This window comes from Bombina bombina, chromosome 10, assembly GCF_027579735.1.
Source record: "Bombina bombina isolate aBomBom1 chromosome 10, aBomBom1.pri, whole genome shotgun sequence".
NCBI classification, from domain to species: Eukaryota; Metazoa; Chordata; class Amphibia; order Anura; family Bombinatoridae; genus Bombina; species Bombina bombina.
This window is the reverse complement of record NC_069508.1, coordinates 188,245,226-188,258,170: the sequence shown is the minus strand read 5'-3', so window position 1 is coordinate 188,258,170 and position 12,945 is coordinate 188,245,226. Positions and strand designations below refer to the sequence as shown.

The 12,945-nt window shown below is 38.3% G+C and overlaps 1 long non-coding RNA gene across 1 annotated transcript; it reads right to left on the bottom strand.

The window, feature by feature from the left end:
* Window positions 1-10,536: 10,536 nt before the first annotated feature.
* LOC128641434 (uncharacterized) lies at window positions 10,537-11,517 on the bottom strand. The gene is made up of 3 exons (XR_008399490.1): window positions 11,388-11,517; window positions 10,726-10,911; window positions 10,537-10,645 (listed from the first exon to the last, which is right to left on the bottom strand). It is a non-coding gene; the product is annotated as an uncharacterized LOC128641434 (long non-coding RNA).
* Window positions 11,518-12,945: the final 1,428 nt, after the last annotated feature.

Below are 12,945 nucleotides of genomic sequence, written 5' to 3'. Positions count from 1 at the left end.
TAGCCCCTTCGGGATAATGTTTAACTCCAGACATTTTCTTAGAAAACTAATTTCCGCCTTGTATTTTACTTCTTGTATTAATAGTCTTTCTAAATTCTTAAACACAGATGTGAAATCTGTTACACCCATTCCAGACTTCTCAGTAGATATGGATATACCATTAATCTCTAAGGTAATGTCTTGTCTGATCGATTTCGTGAACTCCATCCCTGTTTAAGATGTACTAGAGATAGTTAAGTCAAATAACTTAATTAAAATAAAATGTTAAAAACACACTCACTTAGAGCAGCTGATGAGAAATGGGGGATGGTTAGAATCTCAAAAATGTGTTACACTCACAACGCTTAAAGGACCTATTGCTCCTATCTAAGGTGGGCCCCCACTACCCACAGGGGAAATACTATTGCAAGAGAGGTTTAGAGAGGAGCGCCAGTTAAGTCAAGGTCTGGTGTGTGTGTGTGAAAAGTGTATTCACACTAGAACGAATAAAACCCTTTTAGTGAGGGCTTAATTCCTATGATTGGATTTAGAAGCTTATGTGATAGTAAGACAACTAGGGAAATGATATAAAATATATGATACAATTTATTACAAACACAATTTAAATCTATAAACATGGATCTATGGTACATAAAAGTATAATAAGACAATTAAAATATATTGGGTAAAATTCAAGGGGATTGGTCCCTCCAAAGGCAGAATATCCCCAAGGTTGTATAAAAGATTGGTAGACGTTATTAGACTATACTACCCTCTACTCCATATGGTTGTATAAATGCTAGTTAACAGATTAAGCAGATTAAGCAAATTAAACAGTTTGAACAGATTGGTGGAATGGTATCCACCAATCTGGGGAATACAATCTAAAGCAGATAGGGATATAGCTCAACAAAATATCATATGTGAACAGAATCTTAAACTGATAAGTATGTAGCTCAACAAAATATCATTTGTGAACAAAAATCATATGTGAAAGGATATGCAGTGAAAAATCAGAATCAATCAAAAAATGTGATCAAAATAAACTAGTGTGTACACAATCTAGTGAAAAAATGTGGTCTCAAAAAATATCATGTGGTCTCAAAAAAATTGAAAAAAGCAAATCACATAGCAAATCGCATAGCATAAAAATATGTAGTGAAAAATGTGAATAAATAAACAATCAATAATCAATAAACGATATAAGGGGGAGTGGGCAATTGTTAAACGTGGATGATATGTAAATATTGAAAATAAATGTAATCAAATCAAAGTTCATACAAATCAGATGGTGATGGCGTTATGGCAATCCTGAAAAAATATCCAAAAATATGAATAAATAAGTCCATATAAAATGTCTCTTGTCCTCCAATGGGTCCTAATATTCCAATCGAAAAACATTTTATTTTAATTAAGTTATTTGACTTAACTATCTCTAGTACATCTTAAACAGGGATGGAGTTCACGAAATCGATCAGACAAGACATTACCTTAGAGATTAATGGTATATCCATATCTACTGAGAAGTCTGGAATGGGTGTAACAGATTTCACATCTGTGTTTAAGAATTTAGAAAGACTATTAATACAAGAAGTAAAATACAAGGCGGAAATTAGTTTTCTAAGAAAATGTCTGGAGTTAAACATTATCCCGAAGGGGCTAATTATTAAAAAAGAGTGTGCATTTCAATCAGATAACCAGGATTTCACTACACAATGGTGTAATATACTTATAACAGCATCAAGGTCACTTATGGAAGCCATCATTGAACACAGAGAGTCCATTCTCAAACAAGTTGATATAGAGATCAAAACTAATGAGGATGACCTGATCGGACCAGAAGGTCATTCAATAGACACCAAAGAAATCTCTGAGAAAAAAGAAAATTTGGAAAGGAGGGTGTCCAAGATTAGAGAAAACATTATCAGTAAGAAAAGCAAGAAACTCAACAGAGAACTTAATCTCATCAGAAGTAGTGATGTAGGCCATGCCACTGAAGATACAGAGACAGAAGCCTCACACCCAAACAACTCGGAGGGAAGACCACCCCCTGATGAAGAATGGACAAAAGTCACCTACAAAAAGAATAGACCCATACCAAGATTTCAGAACAGAGGCGATCAAGTTTTTGAACAAGAACCCAATACCCAGAGAGAGAGATACCACCAATTTGAACATAGACAACATCAGAACCAATCTAGGTGGGAAAGGGAAGGACCACCACATATGTTCAAACCTAGAAACCAGTGGGGTTATCAGCGACATCTTGGTGGGACAATGCATAAAAGGAACTACTACAATGAGGATTTCCATATGAATAGGGAGTCGAACAGCCACTTCTCCCATAGACCGCACTACCAAAGGGAAAGTTTTTATTCCCCACGCTGGAATCCAGATGAGGGATTCACATATGGATATGACCAATATCCAAGATGGAGGAACAATGACAGACCCGTATATGGGAATAACCATATCCGACCAAATGAAAGAAGACATTTCAATACTAGATCTGATGAAACTCCATACACACCAAACAGATTTAATCAGCATCAATATCAGAATAATCACAACCAGCACTTCAACCACTACAATAATAAGAGAGAATACCAAGGGTACAGGAACACACCCAATGGTAACCAACCGAGATCTATGGACACACAAAATTGAATGATTGCACAGCAGGATATTAGACCCATGATTGGTACACCAAACAACATGGCAAAGAATGAGAAACCAAGCACAACTCTAACAAATTCCACTTCAGGACATCATTTTTTAGAAGAACACCAGACCACAACCAAGGAATTAGAAAGGACTTCCACAAAAAGAAAAAATCCAAATGCAGACGACTTCCAACATCCTATGGAAAAAAGAAAAGTCACAGAGGAAAGAGGGGTGGAAGGCGAATAAATGCCGATAAGAAAAAAACCAGAGCTTAAAAGTCCAGAGAAGAAGGATATTACTAAAGGAATCTTCAATCTCAGTACTATTGCTCTAACAGATAAAGAAAATTTGGTTTTAAGTTATGGGCTCTCCTTCGCCCCCTCCAAGAGTCTCAACAAGTTTGACACATTTGTCAATATAAAACAGTTCATAAGGAAACTGACATTAAAACGACATTTTATGAAATCTCTCATTGAATACAACAGCAGACATCTGGAATTAAGATCCAGTACTCAGCCTGTCCTAGACCCATATCAACATTCCGACCTTAAACCCAGGTCATCATTTTATCCTATTCAAAGCAAGGGCAATGCTATAGAAGCCTTTGATACCATAGTATGCAGTGATCTAAAGAACATCAGCCAAAACCAATTGAACAAGCACCGACATAACCTTACGAAGAGTCAAATGCAAACTATAAGGTCATTAGAGAAAAACAAGAACTTGGTGATCAAACCCGCAGACAAAGGTGGCGGAATTGTAGTCCTGAATAAAGAGGACTACAGCACTGAATGCAGAAGGATTCTATCGGATAAGGAGACGTATGAGGTCCTGAGAAATAACCCCGTAGGAGGATATAAAGATGAACTAGAAGGCATATTAGGGGAAGCACATGACAATGGAATTCTTAACACCAAGGAATACAGGTATATTAACATCAAACACCCCATTACCCCTGTCTTCTACTACCTCCCTAAAATACACAAGACACTCATCAACCCCCGGGAAGACCAATAATATCAGGAATTGGGTCCTTATCCAGTAATTTGTCCGAGTATCTAGACAGGAATCTACAGAAATATGTGTTACAATTACCATCTTATATAAGAGATTCCACTCAAGTATTAAACATCTTGGAGAACATAGAATGGATGGAAGAGTATCTACTAGTCACCTGTGACGTCACCTCCCTGTACACTAGTATACCGCACGAAGGAGGTCAGGAGGCAATAGAATACTTTTTAAAAAAAGATGACACAGTACCGGAAACTCAGAAAAAATTCATCTTGGAGGGAATAAGCTACATACTGACGCACAATTATTTTAACCACGATGGGAAGTTTTACAGACAACTGTGCGGTACAGCTATGGGGACCAGGTTCGCGCCGAGCTACGCGAATTTATATATGGGCAGATGGGAAAACATCTTTTGGGAGTCCTGCCCAGCCGGCGCGGACCTGGTATCCTATCATAGGTACATAGACGACATCCTTATGATATGGAAGGGCCCCAAGGAAGATCTGGAACATACCATCAGGGTCATAAATGATAACATCTGCAACTGAAAATTCACTCATGAGATCAGCAGCACTGAGATTACCTTTTTGGATTTGAAAATAACAGTAGAAGATGGGAAACTTAAGACCTCCACATACTTTAAACCTGTGGATTGTAACAATTACATCCATAGTGAGAGCTGCCACCACGCAAGATGGAAGGAGAACATACCCAAAGGACAGTTACTGAGACTCAAAAAGAACTGCTCAGACCCAAACCTATGGGAAATACAGGCAGAAGAACTAAAGTCAAGATTCTTGGAAAGAGGATATGGAGAAGATAAACTAAATAAGGACATAGAAGAAGTGAGGAGACGAGACCGCCAAGAACTACTTAAATACAAGATTAAGGAAAATAGGATTGAAAACAACACCAACTCAATAGATGTCGCTTTTATCACTCAGTATAGTGAAAATAGGCAAACTATAGAAAGAATCATAGAAAACCATTGGCATATACTTAAAAACAATGACATCATAGGAGAGACTCTCATGGATAAACCCAGATTCATCTATAAGAAATCCAACAACCTAAAGACTATACTGTCTCCAAGTATTCCACGTTTAGGAACAACAGAAGAGAGAGACATATCAGGTAAACACATCCAAGGTTTTTTTCCATGCCCTAGTTGCAAGGCGTGCAAGAGAGGCTTGAAGATAAAAGACTTCCTCTCCCATTATTCCACCAAGAAACATGCTATCAGAGATCTGATCAGATGCAGCAACAAGGGAGTTATTTACATAGTGCAGTTCAGCTGCGGTCTCCAGTATGTTGGCCAGACTTCTAGGTGCCTTAAAGACAGGATTCGGGAATATTTATTACAAATTGAACATGGCAGCACAGAAACTGCACTATACAGGCATTTTGCATTTCAACATAAGGGCAACATGAAAGATCTCAGCTTCTATGGGATCCAAAAAGTGAAACCCAATTGGAGGGGAGGAGATTATGAGAAACAACTCCTGATAGCAGAGTCGAGATAGATCTTCGAATTAGACTGCCTCTTTCCAAGAGGTCTAAACAACAAGGAAGACCTCTCCCACCTATTGAATTTGAAATAACTGCTATCTCCAACTCTTTGAACTCAAGGCCATTAGGAGAAGACACTTTGATGGTCAGGGCACTCTATCCAAACATCAAGATAAGAGCACAGTGTAGGTGCAACTGAGGACAAGTATGGCCCTAGAAGTGATAGTGCCATCCAATCAAATAGAGCCTACGGACTCCAATATATGCATGATATTCATCACAGCAAATGACTCATTACAGGAAGCATATCATATAAGTATTATTATAAGCCTTTTTTGAATAGCCCAGGAATGTAACAGTCTGAACGATAGAACTCCTTCTCGTACACTTTCGTAAAATGACTATAGAAGTTCTACTATTGATTATTTCAGTTACCCATTATCTTGCATATCGACACTCCCCTTATACTTTCTGGTCTCCATATCCCCCATATCTGAAACTCGTCCATTTCATCTCCGATGTATCCCAAGATAAAGCTGTAATTGGGATGACAGAATAGAAGAAGGAGCTCTTAACAATTCTTGATATTTTATTGAACACAGATTTGTTTTTATGGACCACTTATACACAACACCTAAGTACGTGAGAAATTTATCCATTCTAACACTAACTCACACATCATATAATAACCACTTTTATGATGGACACTAGGTATTTTATAAAACATCTCATATTGCCATTTAGGTTGCCCAAACGGACAACATTTGAGCCCCAAAATTAATAAATCCCTGAGTGAAGATATAGTGAAATAAAAGACTTCCGGTTTCACGCATCCTAACTTCCGGTTTGATGCAAGACTCCGAAAACCGGAAGTAGAGGAACCAAAACTTCCGGTTTCATGTTATTTGACTTCCGGTTTGGAGGAATACTCACAAACCGGAAACAGATGATACGAATAAACATCCGGTTTAGCGTAATATCCGGTAAGTCCTAGACAGACCCACTTGGTGGATAAGAGTTGCAAGAGGCGTTTTAGACAAGATTATAAATAGATATCTTGTTGACAACTATGGCCATAACAAATATAAATACGCATTAATGCAACATACATTTTTATAATCAAGGACACATATTCGTCAGCAATCAGATACTTCCGGTGTAATACTTCCGGTGTCAATTGCGGTAATTTTTGGCGCCATTTGAAGTAAAATTTGATTGGCCACAGATAGACATAAAAGACCCTGCTCACCTACTCTATACCTGTCAGGCACAACTAAGGAAGAAAAAATGTGTGCAGCTTAGTTATTTGGACCACAACTGCTGGAATGGAAAAACAGTAAAAATTGTATGTTTGTTTGCAACAGAGTGAAAAGGTAAAACAAAATTTAGGAATTAGGCAGCTATGTAAAACCTTATTCCTTATTGCAAAGTTTTAGTATACAGGCAGTAATTGAGCATATTCCCTATGGCTGCCACATGTGTCTGGGTAGTCACTGTGAGAAAGTAAATGCAGCAGGGGTATGCCCAGATATACCTGAGATTTTAAAAATAATAAAGGTAAAAATTAAGTAAGCAAGGAAAAAATGGTACTATGATCATAGAAAAAGTAAGCAATTGCTATTGTGAACAGAGTTACGGTAAAACAGCAGGATATGAGGGAATGAACAAAAAGTCACAGATATAACAGCAGCAACTGAGATACTAATCTGAAAGTATAGCAGCTAAGTGAAAATTCAGAGACTGGCTTACCGCTAACAGAACTGTTATAATGATAGTTGCAAACACCGGGTTGTAATGGCGACTTGCCAGAGGGAGCAGGGAAGCTCAGTAGCAGCTGGCTGATGACGTCACAGCATGAGGAAGCAGAGCTCTGTGAAAGGTGAATCCCAAGGCTGGTGAGCTGCAGGGAAAACTGGGTTAGAGGTAAAGGTTGCAATGAGGCTTTTGAAATAGCTGAATCTTCTGAGGGAGAAGCAGGCAGGTAGGAGAGGAATGACAACAGAAATCCAGTTAGATGGAGTAGAGGAATCCAACAAACAGAAGTAGTATGATAAATCTCACAGAGTGCAGGCTCAGGTTAAGGTTTAAGACAAACTTCAATACTAAGCAATGTGAAAATGCTGGGAGGGGCCTTAAATAGGCTGAAGTTAATGGGAGCAGGATGCTTTAAAGGGACAGTGCAGAGAATAAGTATGCTATTATCCTGACAGAATCCCCCCTCCAAGGAGCCACTCCAGAGGCTCAAGGGCCAGGACGATCCAGATGTCTCTGGTGGAAATGAGATATCAAACGAGGAGCGGATATGTTGGTAGCTGGTTCCCAGGAATCATCATCTGTAGAAAAACCCTTCCAACGAACAAGATATTCAATACATCCCCTGCGGAAACGGGAATCCAGGATTGAGTGAACTTCATACTCCATTTCAGGGTCGAGAGAAATAGGTGGAAGAGACGTTTGTAAAGAGAAATCCCTGAGATCCTTATAGGGGTTGAGAAGGGATACATGGAATGTGGGATGAACCCTTAAATTATCGGGTAATTTAAGCCGGACAGCATTGGCATTAATGACGAGTTCAACAGGGTATGGACCAATGAACAACGGAGAAAGTTTTTTCGAAGGGGTTTTCAAACTTAGGTGTTTGGTGGATAGCCAGACGAGATCACCTTTAGTGTAGACAGGAGGCGGAGTTCTGCGGCGATCATAATACTGTTTCTGGAGTTGTTTTGCTGCTATGATGTTGGACTCGATGGTTTTAAAGTTGGAAGAGATGGAATCAGACAAATCTGATATACTAGATACTGGAACGGTAGAAGATGGTAGGATGTGAAATTTGGGGTGAAAACCGTAGTTTGCGAAGAAGGGAGTTTGACCAGTAGTGGAATGAATAGTGTTGTTGTAACAAAATTCAGCGTAATGCAGGAAGTCACTCCAAAGATGTTGTTGAGAGGAACAGAAGAGTCTTAAAAATTGTTCCAACCACTGATTACAACGTTCAGTTTGACCATTACATTGCGGTTGGTAAGCGGTAGTTAACTTTCTCTCAACAGATAAAGTTTTACAGAAATGGTACCATAGTCTGCTAGAAAATTGACTGCCACGATCACTGAGGATTGAAGTGGGAAGTCCATGATACTTAACAATATGTTTGAGAAGCAAATGTACTGTCTCCAAAGCGGTAGGAAGTTTGGAGAAGGGGATGAAATGGCACATCTTCGTGAAGAGATCTACAACGACAAGGATGGTGGTATTCTTTGAAGAGACTGGCAAATCTACAATAAAGTCTAAAGCAATCTCAGACCATGGATTCTTTGGAGTAGGCAAAGGCAAAAGCAACCCATATGGAGAGTGTTTATCCCTTTTTGAAATGGTACAATTAAGACAAGAGTTTACATAGTCCTTAACTTCAGTTGCCATATGAGGCCACCAGTAATCTCTTTTTACTAGATCGAGAGTTTTATGGATACCTGGATGACCAGCTAGAGGTGAATCATGTACAGATTGAAGGAGAATGAGTCTGAGTGAAGGTGGAACATATATCTTTGAATCATGAGAATAAAGTCCTTGAGTATTAAGTTGAAGAAGATGTGATGGCTTTGTAGAGTCGGCCAACTGTTCCTTTTTAAGGTTAGATGAGACTTCGAGAGTAAAAGAAATGAAGTTTTCTTTTGGTATGATGGATTGGTCGGTCGTTTGATGTGGAAGACTTGTGGGTAACCGGGATAGTGCGTCAGCTTTTTGGTTCTTTCCAGCAGGATGGTATGTGATGAGGAAATTAAAACGAGAGAAAAAGAGATTCCAGCGAACCTGTCTTGCTGACAAGGTTCTAGTGGCCTTCAAATACTGCAGGTTCCTATGATCTGTATAGATGAGTGTAGGAATGGAAGTACCTTCAAGGAGGTGTCGCCAGTGTTCCAGGGAGAGTTTTATGGCTAAGAGTTCTTTGTCACCAATAGGATAGTTTTATTCCGCACTATTCAAAGTCTTGGAGTAAAAAGCCACAGGATGTAACGGTTTTGACAAGTTTTCTCTTTGGGAGAGAACAGCGCCAACAGCAGAATTTGAGGCGTCCACCTCAAGAACAAATTGCAGATTAGGGTCAGGAAAACGGAGTATTGGTGCTGAAGTGAACTTTTGTTTGAACAAATCAAAAGCGGATTGTGCTTCTTTAGTCCACCTGAAATGTGAATTATTTTTTGTTAGAACAGTTAAAGGAAGAGCAAGTTTGGAGAAATTTTTAATACATTTGCGGTAGAAATTCACAAAACCCATGAAGGACTGAACTTGACGTTTAGTTGTTGGTATGGGCCAATTTAAAACTGCATCAACCTTTTTTTGTTCCATATGGATACCTGAAGGAGAAATTTCATATCCCAGAAAGGATATGGTCTGTGAATTGAACAGGCATTTCTCAGCCTTAGCATACAAGTGGTTACCTCTGAGCCTTGATAAAACTTGTCTAACATGGGAAATGTGTTCCTGATAGGTCTTGGAATAAATTAAAATATCATCCAGATAAATGACAATAAAGACATCTAATATGTCCCTAAAAATGTCATTAATTAAGTGCTGGAAAGTTGCGGGCGCGTTGCAGAGCCCAAAAGGCATCACGACGTATTCGAACAATCCGTATCTTGTTCGAAACGCCGTGAGCCACTCATCTCCAGATCTAATTCGGATGAGATTATAGGCTCCTCTTAAGTCCAATTTTGTGAAAAATTTTGCTCCCTCCAACCTTTCAATTAACTCCGGGATGAGGGGTAAAGGATATCTGTTTCTTACTGTAATTTTATTTAGTTGTCTGTAGTCAACGATTGGCCTCAATGAGCCATCCTTATTTTTAACAAAAAAAATCCCAGCACTAGCTGGAGAGGTGGAGGGACGGATGAAACCTTTCCTTAGATTTTCATCTAAGTAAGATTTAAGGTGTGTTAACTCAGGGTTTGAGAATAAAACCCGTGGGGATCTCAGAGCCAGGTATGATCTCAATAGGACAATCATACTTCCTGTGAGGAGGAAGATTGTCGCATTGGGTTTTGCTGAATACATCTGCGTAATCCTTATAAACCTCAGGAATTTGAATTGTCTCATTGGATTCAGTGGTTTGCAAAATAGTAACTGGGAAACAAGTAGTAGAGCAGAATGTAGAATTAAATGTGACTGTTGAGGTAGACCAATTTACTTCAGGATTATGAATTCGGAGCCAGTTTATACCGAGAACTATGGGTGAAATAGGGGATGATATTACATCAAATGACATATACTCCCTATGGTGTTCTGGGGTAACAACAAGTAAGGGTATTGTTTGATATTTAACTGGACCTGATGTGATTGGATTACCATCTATTCCACGTAATAACTCAGGAGACCTTTTTTGCACAAGTGGAATTTTATTGAATTTAGTGAATACAGTATCTATGTAGGAGGCTGTAGCTCCTGAGTCAATAATCGCGGGAGCGTTGATTCGATGTGACTCCCACTGTAAGAGAAGAGATAAATTTAGGTAAGGGAGAGCATGATCCTGAGTGGTACAACAAAAAGGTTCTTTATATATCTTACCCTTGTTTTGTTTCAGGAGGGAAGGACAGTCCCTGACAGTGTGTTTGTCTGAAGCACAGTATCATTTTCTGTTTTCAAAGTATTAACAGCTTCAGTTAATAAATCAACCCTCTGTGTGATATTTTGCACATGTGCGTTCATTCCAGCTGGGTCCATAGTTTTGGCTTAGTATTATGTCAGGCACAACTAAGGAAGAAAAAATGTGTGCAGCTTAGTTATTTGGACCACAACTGCTGGAATGGAAAAACAGTAAAAATTGTATGTTTGTTTGCAACAGAGTGAAAAGGTAAAACAAAATTTAGGAATTAGGCAGCTATGTAAAACCTTATTCCTTATTGCAAAGTTTTAGTATACAGGCAGTAATTGAGCATATTCCCTATGGCTGCCACATGTGTCTGGGTAGTCACTGTGAGAAAGTAAATGCAGCAGGGGTATGCCCAGATATACCTGAGATTTTAAAAATAATAAAGGTAAAAATTAAATAAGCAAGGAAAAAATGGTACTATGATCATAGAAAAAGTAAGCAATTGCTATTGTGAACAGAGTTACGGTAAAACAGCAGGATATGAGGGAATGAACAAAAAGTCACAGATATAACAGCAGCAACTGAGATACTAATCTGAAAGTATAGCAGCTAAGTGAAAATTCAGAGACTGGCTTACCGCTAACAGAACTGTTATAATGATAGTTGCAAACACCGGGTTGTAATGGCGACTTGCCAGAGGGAGCAGGGAAGCTCAGTAGCAGCTGGCTGATGACGTCACAGCATGAGGAAGCAGAGCTCTGTGAAAGGTGAATCCCAAGGCCGGTGAGCTGCAGGGAAAACTGGGTTAGAGGTAAAGGTTGCAATGAGGCTTTTGAAATAGCTGAATCTTCTGAGGGAGAAGCAGGCAGGTAGGAGAGGATGACAACAGAAATCCAGTTAGATGGAGTAGAGGAATCCAACAAACAGAAGTAGTATGATAAATCTCACAGAGTGCAGGCTCAGGTTAAGGTTTAAGACAAACTTCAATACTAAGCAATGTGAAAATGCTGGGAGGGGCCTTAAATAGCCTGAAGTTAATGGGAGCAGGATGCTTTAAAGGGACAGTGCAGAGAATAAGTATGCTATTATCCTGACAATACCATATACTAGTCTTGAGAAAGGCCCAAGCTGTGGGCCGAAACGCGTTGACAACTATATGGTGAGCTATATTTCTTGATTTATCTACACGTTTAACATTATTATACTATGTTATGTTTCTCTACCCTTAGGTTTTGAGGACTTCCCAGCATTTTTATATTGTCATTTTTTGTTCTGTTTTTTGTTTCTGTTTCTATTTTTGCCTTGAAACTGAGGCTTTTGAACTGTTTTTCGATTGGAATATTAGGACCCATTGGAGGACAAGAGACATTTTATATGAACTTATTTATTCATATTTTTGGATATTTTTTCAGGATTGCCATAACGCCATCACCATCTGATTTGTATGAACTTTGATTTGATTACATTTATTTTCAATATTTACATATCATCCACGTTTAACAATTACCCACTCCCCCTTATATCATTTATTGATTATTGATTGTTTATTTATTCACATTTTTCACTACATATTTTTATGCTATGCGATTTGCTATGTGATTTGCTTTTTTCAATTTTTTTGAGACCACATGATATTTTTTGAGACCACATTTTTTCACTAGATTGTGTACACACTAGTTTATTTTGATCACATTTTTTGATCGATTCTGATTTTTCACTGCATATCCTTTCACATATGATTTTTGTTCACATATGATATTTTGTTGAGCTACATACTTATCAGTTTAAGATTCTGTTCACATATGATATTTTGTTGAGCTATATCCCTATCTGCTTAAGAATGTATTCCCCAGATTGGTGGATACCATTCCACCAATCTGTTCAAACTGTTTAATTTGCTTAATCTGCTTAATCTGTTAACTAGCATTTATACAACCATATGGAGTAGAGGGTAGTATAGTCTAATAACGTCTACCAATCTTTTTATACAACCTTGGGGATATTCTGCCTTTGGAGGGACCAATCCCCTTGAATTTTACCCAATATATTTTAATTGTCTTATTATACTTTTATGTACCATGGATCCATGTTTATAGATTTAAATTGTGTTTGTAATAAATTGTATCATATATTTTATATACTTTCCCTAGTTGTCTTACTATCACATAAGCTTCTAAATCCAATCATAGGAATTA